At 35.7% G+C, this 13,383-nt stretch overlaps 1 non-coding gene across 1 annotated transcript; it reads left to right on the top strand.

Annotated features, from left to right (window-relative positions):
- Positions 1-12,071: 12,071 nt before the first annotated feature.
- On the top strand, positions 12,072-12,224 carry LOC123596625. Its single transcript, XR_006711781.1, has one exon. It is a non-coding gene; the product is annotated as a small nucleolar RNA SNORA62/SNORA6 family (small nucleolar RNA).
- Positions 12,225-13,383: the final 1,159 nt, after the last annotated feature.

Genomic DNA, 13,383 nt, shown 5'->3' with positions numbered 1-13,383 from the left:
TTTATGAAGAGGCAAAAGGACCCAGAATAGTCACCACAATATTGAGGAAGAAGGAGCAAGCTAGAGGCCGGACGCTAGCCCACTTCAAGACTCAATATAAAGCTACAGTAACTGAGGCAGCATGGAAAAGAATATATAGATCAATGGAACAGAATAGACATACCAGAAATATAGTCAACTGATTTTCAAAAAAAGTACCAAAGACAACCCAATGGAGAAGAGATTGTCTTTTCGACAAATGGTGCTGGGACAGCGGGATATCCACATGCAAAAAAAGAACAAAATAAATCTAGACAAGGATGTTACAATTTTCACAAAAATTAACTCAAAGTGAGTCACAGGGTTAAATGTAAAATGCAATATTATAATATTTTTAGAAAATAGCATAGTAGAGAATCTAGGTGACCGTGGATTAGGCAATGACTTTTTAGGTACAACACCAAAAGCACAGTCTGTACAGGAAAAAAAAAAAAAAGTGAGACATAATTAAAATTAAAACCTTCTGCTCTGCTAAAAGCACTTTTAAGGAAACTTAAAAACAAACCACAGACTAGAGGAAATATTTGCAAAACCGTATTTGATAAAGGACTAGTATCCAAAATATGCCAAGGACTCTTGAAGCAAAGCAATAAGCAAACAAACAATGCACTTGAAAAATGGGCAAACTTCTGTACAGAAACCTCCCCAAAGAAGATACACAGATGGCAAGTAAGCATATAAAAAGATCCTCAACTCGATTTATCAGTAGAGACTCATAAAATAACAATGAGATACCACCACACAACTATTATAATGCAAAAAATCAAGTAAACTGATAATACCAAATGCTGGTAAAGATGTGGAGCAACATAAGCTCTCACAGCTTGTTTGTGGGAATGCAAAATGCCACTTTAGAAAGTAGTTTTGAAGTTTTATACAAGGCCAAGGGTAGTCTTACCATATAATCCAGCAATCATGCTGTTAATATTAGCTAATCATATTGAAACCGTATGCACACAAAATGTTTCTAGCATATTAGTGTTTATAGAAGTTTAATAATTTCCCCAAACTGAAAGCCCCCAAGATGCCTTTCTATAGGTGATTGGATAAACAAACTGTGGTGCATTCATGCAATAGACTGTTGTTCAGTAATCCAAAAAAGGAAAGAGAGATATATCAAGCCATGAGAAAGCATACAGGAACTTAAAGGTGTATTGCTAAATGAAAGAAGTAATCCAGTCTAAAAAAGGCTACCATGATGATATTATTCCAATCATATGGCATTTTGGAAAAGGCAAAACTATAGGCAATAAGAATATCATGGTTCTAAGTTGTTTGAGGGGAAGAGAAGGAGAATGACTAGGTGATACGCCAGGAATTTTTAGGCAAGTGAAACTATTCTGTATCAAACTGTAATGACTTGGCAAATCCCATAGAAACTTGATATCATAAAATCAAACTTTAATACATGCAAGTTAAAAAGAAATCATTTAGGAGGTCAGGAATCCCAGGAAAGAATGAACTATTGCAAGAGAGTTAAATGCCTTGAGAATATACAAAACCACCTCACTGAAGGGGGTGGGGAACAACGTGGGACCTAAATAACTGGGAACATGAATGGAGGCTGTAAGATAAAAGGCGAAAGAGACTGCACATAACCATCGTAGTCTAGTTGATATGACTGTTTCCGAAGGGTAAATGGATTAACAATTCTGATACCGCTCTATGGGTATATCAGAAGTAAACAATTAAGGAAATGAACGACAAATGGCAGAAGCTTTGGTGTGAAAGGTGACAGATCAAGGAGGAGTGCGCTAGAATAATCCATGTGATGATGGAATAAAGCTGGGAACTTCAGTAAGAACTTGCGTGTAATTTAATGCAGATACAAATGCAGTAACATTGATAGATGTGAGTATATACACAGGTTAGAATGCAAACATATACTGCTTTGGTCTGTCGTCTCTGAGGGCCTAATAAATAACACCCCAGTAGCAAAGAGGATGCGTAGCACTCAGATCTTTGTACCTAAAACCGTTCTCCAACCAAAGGAACCACGACTCCTTTGAGAAATAGCTGATTCTAGAATTGGGGCAGGAAATCTACAAGATCAGCTTGAAGCATCTTGTAGTCTGGAGCATCTTTGTAGCACCACAAATAAAGGAGCTCTAAGCAAGCAAACAAAAACAACGATGGCCACGATGGGGGTAAGTCAAAAGGGCACATGAGCCAACTAAAAGAGCTTTGTTATGAGTTGAATTATACCTCCCTCAGATTTACACGTTGAAGTCCCAACTCCCACTACCTCAAAACGTAGCCTTATTTGGAAATAGAATTACTGCAGTTGTAGTTAGTTAAGGTGAGGTCATACTGGAGTGGGGTGGGATCCTAATCCAATATGGGTGTTGTCTTTGCAAAAAGGGAAATTTGGATAGCTCTGAGGGAGCAAACACATGTTGCCTTAAAGATCAGATAAGCTGGTTTGGTTTAGTTGGCATCATGGCCAGACCAAAGAAGATACATTTCTTTTCACCGATAATTCATACTTCCTCAGAGGATTTGGTCTGTTCACCAGGAACATGCCTGTTGTGTAGAGTTTCAACCCAGCCAGGTCAAAGTGGATCCCTTCCATCCTTATTTGCCTTCTTCACTTGCCGGGATCTTCCACTGAATCAGCTGTGGCCAAAAATGCGTGTTTTGTTTTGGATAATTAGCAATCCGAAGCCTGGAAATTTTTGCAGGGAAGAAAGCTTATGAACCACTTTCTTAAGGTCTCTTGAGGATTTAGAGACTCTTCCTCAAGTCCAATCAGCGCTGTTCAAGCCAAGGGAAGACAGATATAGTCATTTTCCCACCTAGTCAAAACTCTTCTTGGGCTAAAAATAGCATTGCTCAGTTTGGTCACGATCTTTGTTAAGTTCAACTCAACAAACATGTTTTATGGGCTCTTGTATGTTAATCAATGCTCTCGGTCCCGTGTGAGGTCAGAATCCTGCATGGGAAGCATAAGTTTTGTAAAAAAAATAACTATTACACAAGACAGCATATGGAAATTGCCTATAAAGTAGAAACTTACTGAAAATAGGGTGTAAGTTCTCACAGGAGCATAGAAATAAAAGGTCTTTATATAAATTTACTGGAATTTCTTGGAGTATAAGTTTTTGAGTATGAAACCTGAACTCTTCTTGTGACAAGCCCACCAGAAACTAATGTTGTTACATAATTATCTCTTGAGAATGAGTGTATGCGGCCAAGGGCCAAGGAATCTAAAGCAGCAATTTTTCTCAGAGAATTCTCAGAGAATTCTTTTCTCACTGGTTAGGCAGGAGCTCTTTCTAGCAAGTAACGTCCTAGAACACCCTACTCATTCCTGATGGTTTCCCCTGTTTTTTTATTGTTTTTTTGTTTGTTTTTGTTTTGTTTTGTTTTGTTTTATAATTAACCTTACCTTTGCTTTTGCTCGACATCTTCGAAAATTCTGGTGACAACATCTTCTCTTTCTCTTTTTTTTTTTTCTTTTCAATCCTCACCACCCCCACCCCACCCCCCACCCTTTTTAATGAATGCACTGAAGAGCTATGGAAATAGTTCCAGAAAAGTTTCAGAGACTTGAATTCACCTTTTGGGCATTGAGTGACTATAAATATCATAAGGTAAAATCCGATATCATGTGCCAGTCTAAGCCAAAAATAGGTACAATTCACATACAATTGAGAGAGAGATTATAGGTATACACAGATTATACATTGGCCTAGTGACACAAGGTATGTTAGTTTACTTATTTACTCATCTATTTATTCATTCACCAAACTTTTATTAAGCCGTTTAGAGTGTGTACCTAGCTAAGCCTACCAACGATAAATGAGAAGATGTTTTTTCACTCAACGTATTTGATTTAGTTGGAAAAACAAAACAAAACAAAACAAAACAAAAATCAACCATTGATTACAATAAAGTGTGATAAATGTTTAAGAGAAACTTAATTGTGGCAACTTAATCTTGGACTTCCCAGCCTCCAGAACTAAATGAGAAATGAATTGTTGCCTATGAACTACCCAGTATATGATATTTTTATGACAGCAGCCCACGTGGACTAAAATAGGTTGCTTTAGCAGATGTAGGAGGAGGCTGAGAGAGAAGTCAGAGAGATGCTCCAGTAAGGAATAATGCTTTCGATTGAGTCTTGAAAGAAAAGTCTGAGTTGTGCAGGTTGGAGGCAGGGTGTGGGTGGGGAGGCTTTGTGGGCCAAAGGCTCAGTGGTGTAAAACAGCCAGATGGAGAAAACTTGTGAGCAGTGTGGACTGGCACTCTGTCAGAGCGTTTTCACAATGAACTGAAATGATTTACATCACTATCCTGCCTGATTACCTGTCTCTCCTGACTGGGACCCCGTGCAAGGTAGTGTAGCAGGCACTGTTGGGCATGCCTCATTTCATTTCCTTAAGACCCTTCTACCATTTTGATTGATACGGCCAATGCCCACCTTCTCCTCCTTGGTTTGGGGCTTGTGCCTGCAGCCTTCTTCAGAAAATCTTCCGTGGGTGATTCAAAGTACTAACTACCTACGCAAAGTCCCAGAACTTTTCTGAAAGTAGGGCCCACTGTATTGCAAAGGATACTTTAGATCCCCCAGGGGTCAGCCTGGAGTTAGTCCATCTCTCAACAGTTCTGTGGCATAGCTCCTTCCCTTTCCAGGCTTCTGTCCCTTATACTTATAGGACTTTTTCCTAAAAACATTCTTTCAATAAATCACTTTCAGAAGTCCCTATCTCTAGCCGTGCTTCTATAGGGCATAGCTAAGACAAGTGGGGTCTGTGTCTCATTCATTTTTATGTCAAAGTACCAAGAAGTGGAGACATGTTGTAAGCACTGAAAAAGAAGTTGTCAAATGCATAGTGTGAAAATTACAGTTGGTAGTGTGCGGGCATACTTGCTAATCTGAAATCCGATGGTATTTATTAAACATGTACTATGCTCTAGGCATCTAGTTAAGCTTGTTACACGTATAATCTCATTTAAACCTCAAAAGACCCCACAAGGCAGATCGAATATTATCTACATGGTACTGGTAAAGAAACTGGGGATTAGATAATTTGAATCTTTTGCCCAAGACTGCCCAGCAAGAATGATGTATACAATTCCATTCAAGTTTTGTGGTGTTTTCTTTTTTTTTTTTTTTGAGGGTGGGAGGATGTTAGTGGAAATCTGATCATCTGAAGTTTATTAATTGAAATTTAATTTATTTAGAAAAGAGTTCAAAAGCTATGAATGTCAAATGTATAACATTTTTATGAAGGTGCTAACCAACTATTTGAATTATTAATCTACTGTTAATCTAATTTATTAAAAATATTTAATTTACACTGTTAGATTCATGCTAAAAAATAAATTGTCCTCTCCGCACGCACCTCCCAAATATGGGGTAACAGCACATTGTTCACAGGCAATACCCTGAGTGTCAGGTTAGCATCTGGATTATATAAGGCATAATTGGGTTTACTCTATGCAATTAGAATTGGGATTTTTTGCTGCCGAAGCACGACGTTGCAGTTTTTGCCTGGAAATGAGTGCTAAGCATTTTGTTTGGTACTTGGAAAATCTACCTTGACAGTGCTTCATAATAGAACCAATTATCAGGTATGCTGTTACACATAGCCTTCCGGACCCCAATTTAAATAGAAACTGGTGACAATTTCTTTTGTGAAATAGTCTCCATAACACTTAAAATCAACCATAATGTGAAGACCTACAAGCTTATCAGGCCACAACAAGGGACCAAGAATACTCGTTACATAAACATGTACTTTGAGGTTGAGATGATTGAATTGTCAACTAAAGAGAATGACAGATATTAACACTCTCTTCCAAAGCCAATTCTTGCTGAATTTCTTTAGTAGCTATTAGCATAGTGAAACCTTTATTCTACCTGTTTCTTTCTCTAAAAGAGAAAAATAATCCTATCGACGGAACATCAATATACTTTTACAGACTCTTAAAACACATTGTGATTTTTTTTTTCTTTACCTTGACTTATGTAAGTATTCAAACAAATTGTCCGTTCTCTGGAGAAACAAGTAGAAATTCATGATGGGGTACGTTAATTAAACACAGTAATGCAATATATTACTACTTTGTCTATATTATGTGCAAGAAACATTTCCTGAAAGTTGCTGAACAATTTTTATATATGATTTCTTATATACCACAAGAGAATGTAGCAGTGAGGAATAATTCTCAGATGGCTATAAGCAGGCCACAGCTTAAGAATTACGTGGCCTCCTTCACTGAGATTTTGATTCAATGGATTTGAAGGAGTCAGAAACTGTATTCTCATGTTTATTTTTTAACTCTCTAGGTGATTCACGTGCATAGTGATATTTGGAAACCAACAACTTAGTGCTTAATATATAAATTTATAAATATTTTCAATTATATTATAATAATATCACATACAATACGTCATTATATCACATACTCTGAGTACTGACATACAATTATCAACATACCTGGGGCACCTGTATGGTTCAGTCAGTTGAGTGTCCGACTTTGGCTCAGGTCATGATCTCACTGTTCATGAGTTCAAGCCCCACATCGGGCTCACTGCTGTCAGCGCAGAGCCTGCTTTGGATCTTCTGTCCCCCTCTCTCTGCCACTCCCCCACTTGCACTCTGTCAAAAATAAACATTAAAAAAATTATCAATATACCTGAAAATAATTATGAGTATATGCATAGAATATATTCTCCAACTTTGAACTTTAGGGAAACCTTTCCTGTTTTTATTTATATATTGAGCAGGTTTTGAATATTGAAGGTAGGGCCTTTTTAACAGTATCTGACGGCTGAAAACAATTCCAAAGTCTCAATATGCCTATTCTGTCATCTCAAGACAAAATTATGTTCAGGCTTCAGGTGAATTAAGTATTGATGGGAGGAAATCCCATGCCGACTATGAGATCCTGATTATTTCAGTGAGCTGAAGTGAGGTGTCTAAGGAAAGCAGAAGAAGAAGTTTATCTTAGAGCAGTGGGCATAAAACTAGCATATGTTTCCACCTGGGAAAGCATAAAAACATTCCAGGAGTTTCAGGGATACAAATAGTAGAGAAAGATTCAGTACTCATATTTACATCTTCTAGATACAATTTTGCCTGCAACTTATCTTTGAGGGCCTACATCATTATGCAGATTCGCATTTTTCATCTCCCCTTTAAAAATCACCTTTCTCACACTTCACAAAACAATGGAAAACCTCTAATCTACTTTTAATTTATTATAGTAGATTGTGTTGGGATGTAAAAATCTCCGAGGCAACACAGGAACAATTCACAATATTGATGTAGGTGTTGAGAAAACGAATGATTCAAACAAACGTGTAAGAAATCCTTTCGCAAATAAGTTTTCAATTTCTGATATGAACAATATTGATGGAAGATCAAATTGATTTGTCAGTGGAGACTTCATTAAAAATAATTTTTGATGATAGGTCACCATGTAACTTTTGGGTATAATACAGAGGTAGTTCAAATAATTGAATGAAAAAAAATTTTTTTCCTGTCTGTTTATTAATGCGGGCAAGGTATATCATCCTTCACATCTATTAAAAATAACCTGGAAGGATCTAGTCATAGGTGATATTTCTTTACATATTTCAAAAAAAAATGAGTCTAGGTATTTGAATTCCAACTCTAGACTACTTTTAGAGTCTGTAACCGTACTGAAATATAAGGTCAAGTGAGTTAGAGTTCAAAATATCCATTTATAAGTATTTATTTCGGAATATTGGTATCTTTACAACACCCAGTTTTCCAATCCATTGTATAATAGCCTTTGATTTATCTCGGGCTAATTTAATTCTTTCAAATTATGTGTTGAGTTTTCAGATTTATTTCTATCTATGTAATAAGCTAAGGTGCCATGAAAAGAATTATTATTTTTTTAATTACGGTGATTTTTTAGAGCAGTTTAAGGTACACAGCAAAATTGAACAGAAGGTATAGAGATTTCCCATATACCTCTTTCCCTCACACATGCATAGCCTCCCAAATATCAACATCCTCCATGGGAGTGGTATGATACAGCTGATGAACCTGCGTTGACACATCATAATTACCCAAAGTCTGTAGTTTATATTAGAGTTCACTTCTTAGTGTTGTATAGACTATAGGTTTTAAAAAATGTATGATATATATACATCATTATCATATCATATAGAGTATTTCACTGTCCTAAAAGTTCTATGGACTCTGCTTATAGATCCCTCCCTCCTCCCAAGCTCCCTGGCAACCACTGTTCTTTTTACTGTCTCCATAGTTTTGCCTTTTCCAGAACGTCATATGTCCAAATCATACAGTAGATGGCCTTTTCAGATTGGCTTCTTTCACTTAGTAACACACATTTAAGAATTCTCCATGTCTTTGCCTGGCTTGATAGCTCATTTCTTTTTAGTGCTAAATAATATCCCATTTTCTGGAGGTATCACTTTTTATCTATGCATTGAGCTACTGAGGGACATCTTGTCTGATTCCAAGTCTTGGCAATTTTAAATAAAGGTATTATATATAAACATCTGCATATAGGCTATGTGTGGATGTGTAGTGAGTAAACACACGGAGCACAATTGTTGAATTACATGTATTAATTGTACGCTTAGTTTTGTAAGAATTCACTAAACTGTCTTTCCACAATTTGGTGATAAGTCTGTGATATCATTTTCCATTCTCACCAGAAATGAATGAGTTCCTGTTGCCCACATCCTCACCGGCATTTGGTGTTGGCCATTCTAATAAATGTGTAGTCGTATCTCATTGTTTTAATTCCTGTTTCCCTAGTAGCATGTGATATGGAGCATCTTTTCATATATTTATTTGCCATCTTTATCGCTTCTTTGGTCAGGTGTCTATTAAAGTATTTGGCTTTTTTTTTTTCACTGTTGATTTTTACGAGTTCTTTGCATATTTTGCATAACTGACCTTTATCAGATACATCTTTTGCAAATATTTTCCCACAGTTCATGGTTCGTCTTCTCATTCTCTTGACATTGTCACTCACAATAAAGATTTTTCTGTTTGTTTGTTTTAGAAAGACAGTGCGAGCACGGGGAGAGAGCAGAGGTAGAGAGAGAGAGAGAACCCCCAAGGAGGTTCCGTGTTCGTGGCAGAGCCCAATATGGGGCTCCATCCCAAGACCCTGGGATCATGATCTGAGCCGAAGCCAAGAATTGGATGCTCAACAGACTGAGCTACCCAGGACACCCCCATGGAGAAAAAGTTTTAAATTTTAATGAATTTTAATGAATTTTATCAACCTTGCCTTTCATGGATTGTGCCTTTGGTGTTATATCTGAAAAGGCATCATTGTACCCAAGTTACCTGGATTTTTTCCTATCTTATCTACTAAGAGTTTTATAGGTTTGCATTTTACATTTAGGTCTGGGATCCATTTTGAGTTAATTTTTGTGAAGGGTGTAAAGTCTATGTCTAGATTAACTTTTTTTTTGCATGCGGATGTCCACTTGTCCTCACACTATTATTTGAAAAGATATTTTGTATTCATTTTATTTATATTGCTCCTTTGTCAAAAATCAGCAGATTATATCTATGTGGGTCTATTTCTTGTCTTTCCTCTGTTCCATTGGTATATTTGCTTATTCTTTTACTAATATCACACATCTTGATTAATTTACTTTTATTCTTTTTTCTTAAAGTCAGGAAGTATGAATCTTCCAACTTTATTTATCTCTTTCAGTATTGTGTTAGCTATTCTGTGTCTTTTGCCTCTCTCTATAAAATTTAGAATCAGTTTGTCAATATCCACAAAATAACTTGCTGAGATTTTGATCAAGGTTTCTTTGAATTTAGAGATCAATTGGGAAAGAAGTGACATCTTGACAGTATTGTGTCTTCCTGTCCGTGAACATGGAGTATCTTTCCATTTATGTAGTTCTCCTTTGATTTTATTCATCAGAGTTTGTCCTCATATAGGTTTTTACCTGTATGTTTGTTGGATTTATATCTGACTATCTCATTTTTTAGTGGAAATTCAAGTGGTATTATGCTTTTAATTTCAAATTCTACTTACACACTGCCGGTATATGGGAAGTGATTGACTTTTGTGTATTAGCCATGTATTCTGCAATCTTATTATAATTGCACATTAGTTCTAGGAGTTTTCTGGTGATTCTTACAGATTGTTTATATAGGCAATTCTGTTGTCTGCAAACAATAGACATGAGGTTTTTTTTTCTTCCCCATCTTTGCATCTTTTATTCCCTTGTCTTGTCTTATTGAAATAGCTAGAATTTCCAGCACAATTTTGAAAAGGAGTGGTGAGAGGGGATGTACTTGATCTTAGCGGAAAAGCTTCACTCTCATTTAATATTATGTTAGCTGTAGGCTTTTTTGTAGATGTTTTTAATCAAGTTGAAGAAATTCCCCTCTATTCCTAGTTTACTGAAAGTTTTTAATCATGAATAAATGTTAGATTTTGTCAAATGTTTTTATTTTTCTTCTACAAATATGCTCATGTGATTTTTATAGACTGTTGATGTGATAGAATACATTAATTGATTTTTCAATGTTGAAAAAGACTTGCATACCTGTGATATATCTCACGTGGTCCTAGTGCATGACTCTTTTTATATGTTGCTGGATTCAATTTTCCAGTATTTTATTAAAGATTTTATATCTCTGTTCCAGAGAGGTATTAGTGTGTAATTTTCTTGTAATGTCTTCAATTTTGGTATTAGGGTAATGCTGGCCTCAGAGAATGCATGAAGTATTTCCCCTGGTTCTATTTTCTGAAAGAGATGATAGAGGACTGGTATTCCCCAGCCCTTAAATGTGTGATAGAATTCACCAGTGAACCTATCAGGGTCTGGTACTTCCTGTTTTGGAAGGTTGTTAATTTTTTATTCAATCTCTTTAATGGATATAGGCTTATTCATATTGTCTATTTCTTCTTGTGTGAGTTTAGGTAGGTTGTGTCTTTCAATAAATGGTTCATGTTGTTTAGGCAGTCAAATTTGTGGATGTAGAGTTATTCACAGCATTTCATTATTATTCTTTTAGTGTCCATAGGAGCTGTAGTTATGTTGCCTCTTTCATTTCTGATGTTAGCAATTTATGTCCTCATTCTTTTTTCTGAATTAGTCTGGCTAGAGGCTTATAATTTTTTTTGAACAAGAAGTGTTTTGTTTTATTGGTTTACTGTATTGATTAACTTGTTTTTAATTTCATAATTTTTTTTCCTTCAATTCTTATTATTTCTTTGCTTTTGTTTACTTAGGATTTAACTTCCTTTTCTTTTAGTAGTTTCCTAAAATGAAAGTGGATTGTTGGTTTTAGATCTTCCTTCTTTTTTTTTTTAATGTTTATTTATTTATTTTGAGGGGGTGGGCAGAGCAAGAGGGAGAGAGAGAATTCCAAGCAAGCCCCACACTATCAACACAGAGACCAATGTGGGGCTTGATCTCATGAACAGTTAGATAATGACCTGAGCTGAAATCAAGAGCCAGATGCTTAACTGACTGAACCACCCACATTCCCCAGAGAGAGAGGATCTTAAGCAGTCTCAATGCTCAGTGCCTGATGTGGGGCTCAATCCCACGGCCCTGGAATCATGACCTTAGTAGAAACTGAGTCAGCCGTTCAACCAACTGAGCGACCCAGGTGCCCCTTGCTCTTTTTTTTTTTTTAATATATGCATTCAATGCTATTCATTGTCCTCTAAGCACTCCTTTTGAAAGATTCTCCAAATTTTGATATGTTTTTATTTTCATTTTGTTCAGTATTTTAAAATATGTTTTGAGATGTTTTACTTTGACCCATGTGTTGTTTAAAGGTGTGCTGTTTAATCTCCATGTGTTTGGGATCTTAAAGTATCTTTATATTATTTATTTCTAGTTTTATCCACTGTGATATGAAAGCAGACATGGCATTATTTCTATTCTGTTAAATTTGTTGAAGTGTGTTATGGCCCAGAATGTGGTTTATCTCGGGAAATGGGCTATTTGATCGTGGGACAGATGTGTGTTCTCCTGTTGTTAGATGAGGTAGTCTTTAGAAGAATTATCATTATAAAAAAATTTAGTTACTGCTGTAATTATCAGAGCTTGGAGTTGAGGCTGCTGGTTGGACAATGAACTTACAAGTGTAGGTAGTATGCTACATGATGGGCAAGTCTTGCACTAACACTGCAAGCATCTCTAACACAGTGAGTGAAGTTTGATAGTAATTCTTGCTACAAGTTAAAAAAATTATATTACTAGTTGTTTCTGATAAGTGTATGTAAGCTTTTTATGTTATTTTTATAATAGTAATATTTTGAAATTAATTGATTAATACTATTTTTCCGTAGATACAACCATGTCATCTAAAAATAATGAGTTTTATTTCACTTTCAAAATTCTTTGAATTTATTTTCTTTACTGCCTTAATGCACTTCCTAGACTTTTCAATAAAATTTAGAATGTAGTTCTTCCAATAAATGTTCAAGCAAAAATGAACTATTGGGACTTCGTCAAGATAAAAATTTTCTGCACAGTGAAGGGAACAATCAACAAAAACTAAAAGACGACTTTGGGAATGGGAGAAGGTATTTGCAAATGACATATCTGATAAAGGGTTAGTATCCAAAAATCTATAAATAACTTATAAAAATCAACACCCAAAAAACAAATAATCCAGTTAAAAAATAGAAAGAAGACATGAATAAACATTTTCCCAAAGAAGACATACAGATGGCTAACAGGCATATGAAAAGATGTTCAACATCACTCATCATTAAGCAAATACAAATCAAACCAGGAAACAACAGATATTGGCGAAGATATCGAGAAAGGGGAACCCTCTTACACTGTTGGTAGGAATGCAAACTCATGCAGCCACTTTGGAAAACAGAATGTAAATTCCTCAACACTTTAAAAATAGAACTACCCAATGGCTCAGCAATTGTATTCTGAGGTATTTACCCAAAAGATACAAAAATACTGGTTCAAAGGGATAGATGCACCTTGATATTTATAGCAGCGTTATCAATAATAGCCAAACTATGGAAAGAGCCTAAATGTCCATCAATTGATGAATGAATAAAGAAGAGATGGTATATATACATAATGGACTATTAGTCATCAAAAAGAATGAAATATTGCCATTTGCAATAATGTAGATGGATCTAGAGAGTATTATGCTAAATGAAATAAGTCAGTCAGAGAAAGACAAATACCTAATGATTTTACTCATATGTGGAATTTAGGAAACAAAACAAATAAACATGGAGGTGGGGGGGAGAAGCAAACCCTAAAACAGACTCTTATGTATAAACAACTGGATGGTTACCAAAGGAGAGGTGGGCAGAGGAATGGGTTAAATGGGTGATGGGTATTAAGGAATACATCTATGATGAGCA

This window comes from Leopardus geoffroyi, chromosome B1, assembly GCF_018350155.1.
Source record: "Leopardus geoffroyi isolate Oge1 chromosome B1, O.geoffroyi_Oge1_pat1.0, whole genome shotgun sequence".
In the NCBI taxonomy this organism is placed as follows: domain Eukaryota; kingdom Metazoa; phylum Chordata; class Mammalia; order Carnivora; family Felidae; genus Leopardus; species Leopardus geoffroyi.
This window is presented reverse-complemented; position numbering and strand designations above follow the sequence as displayed.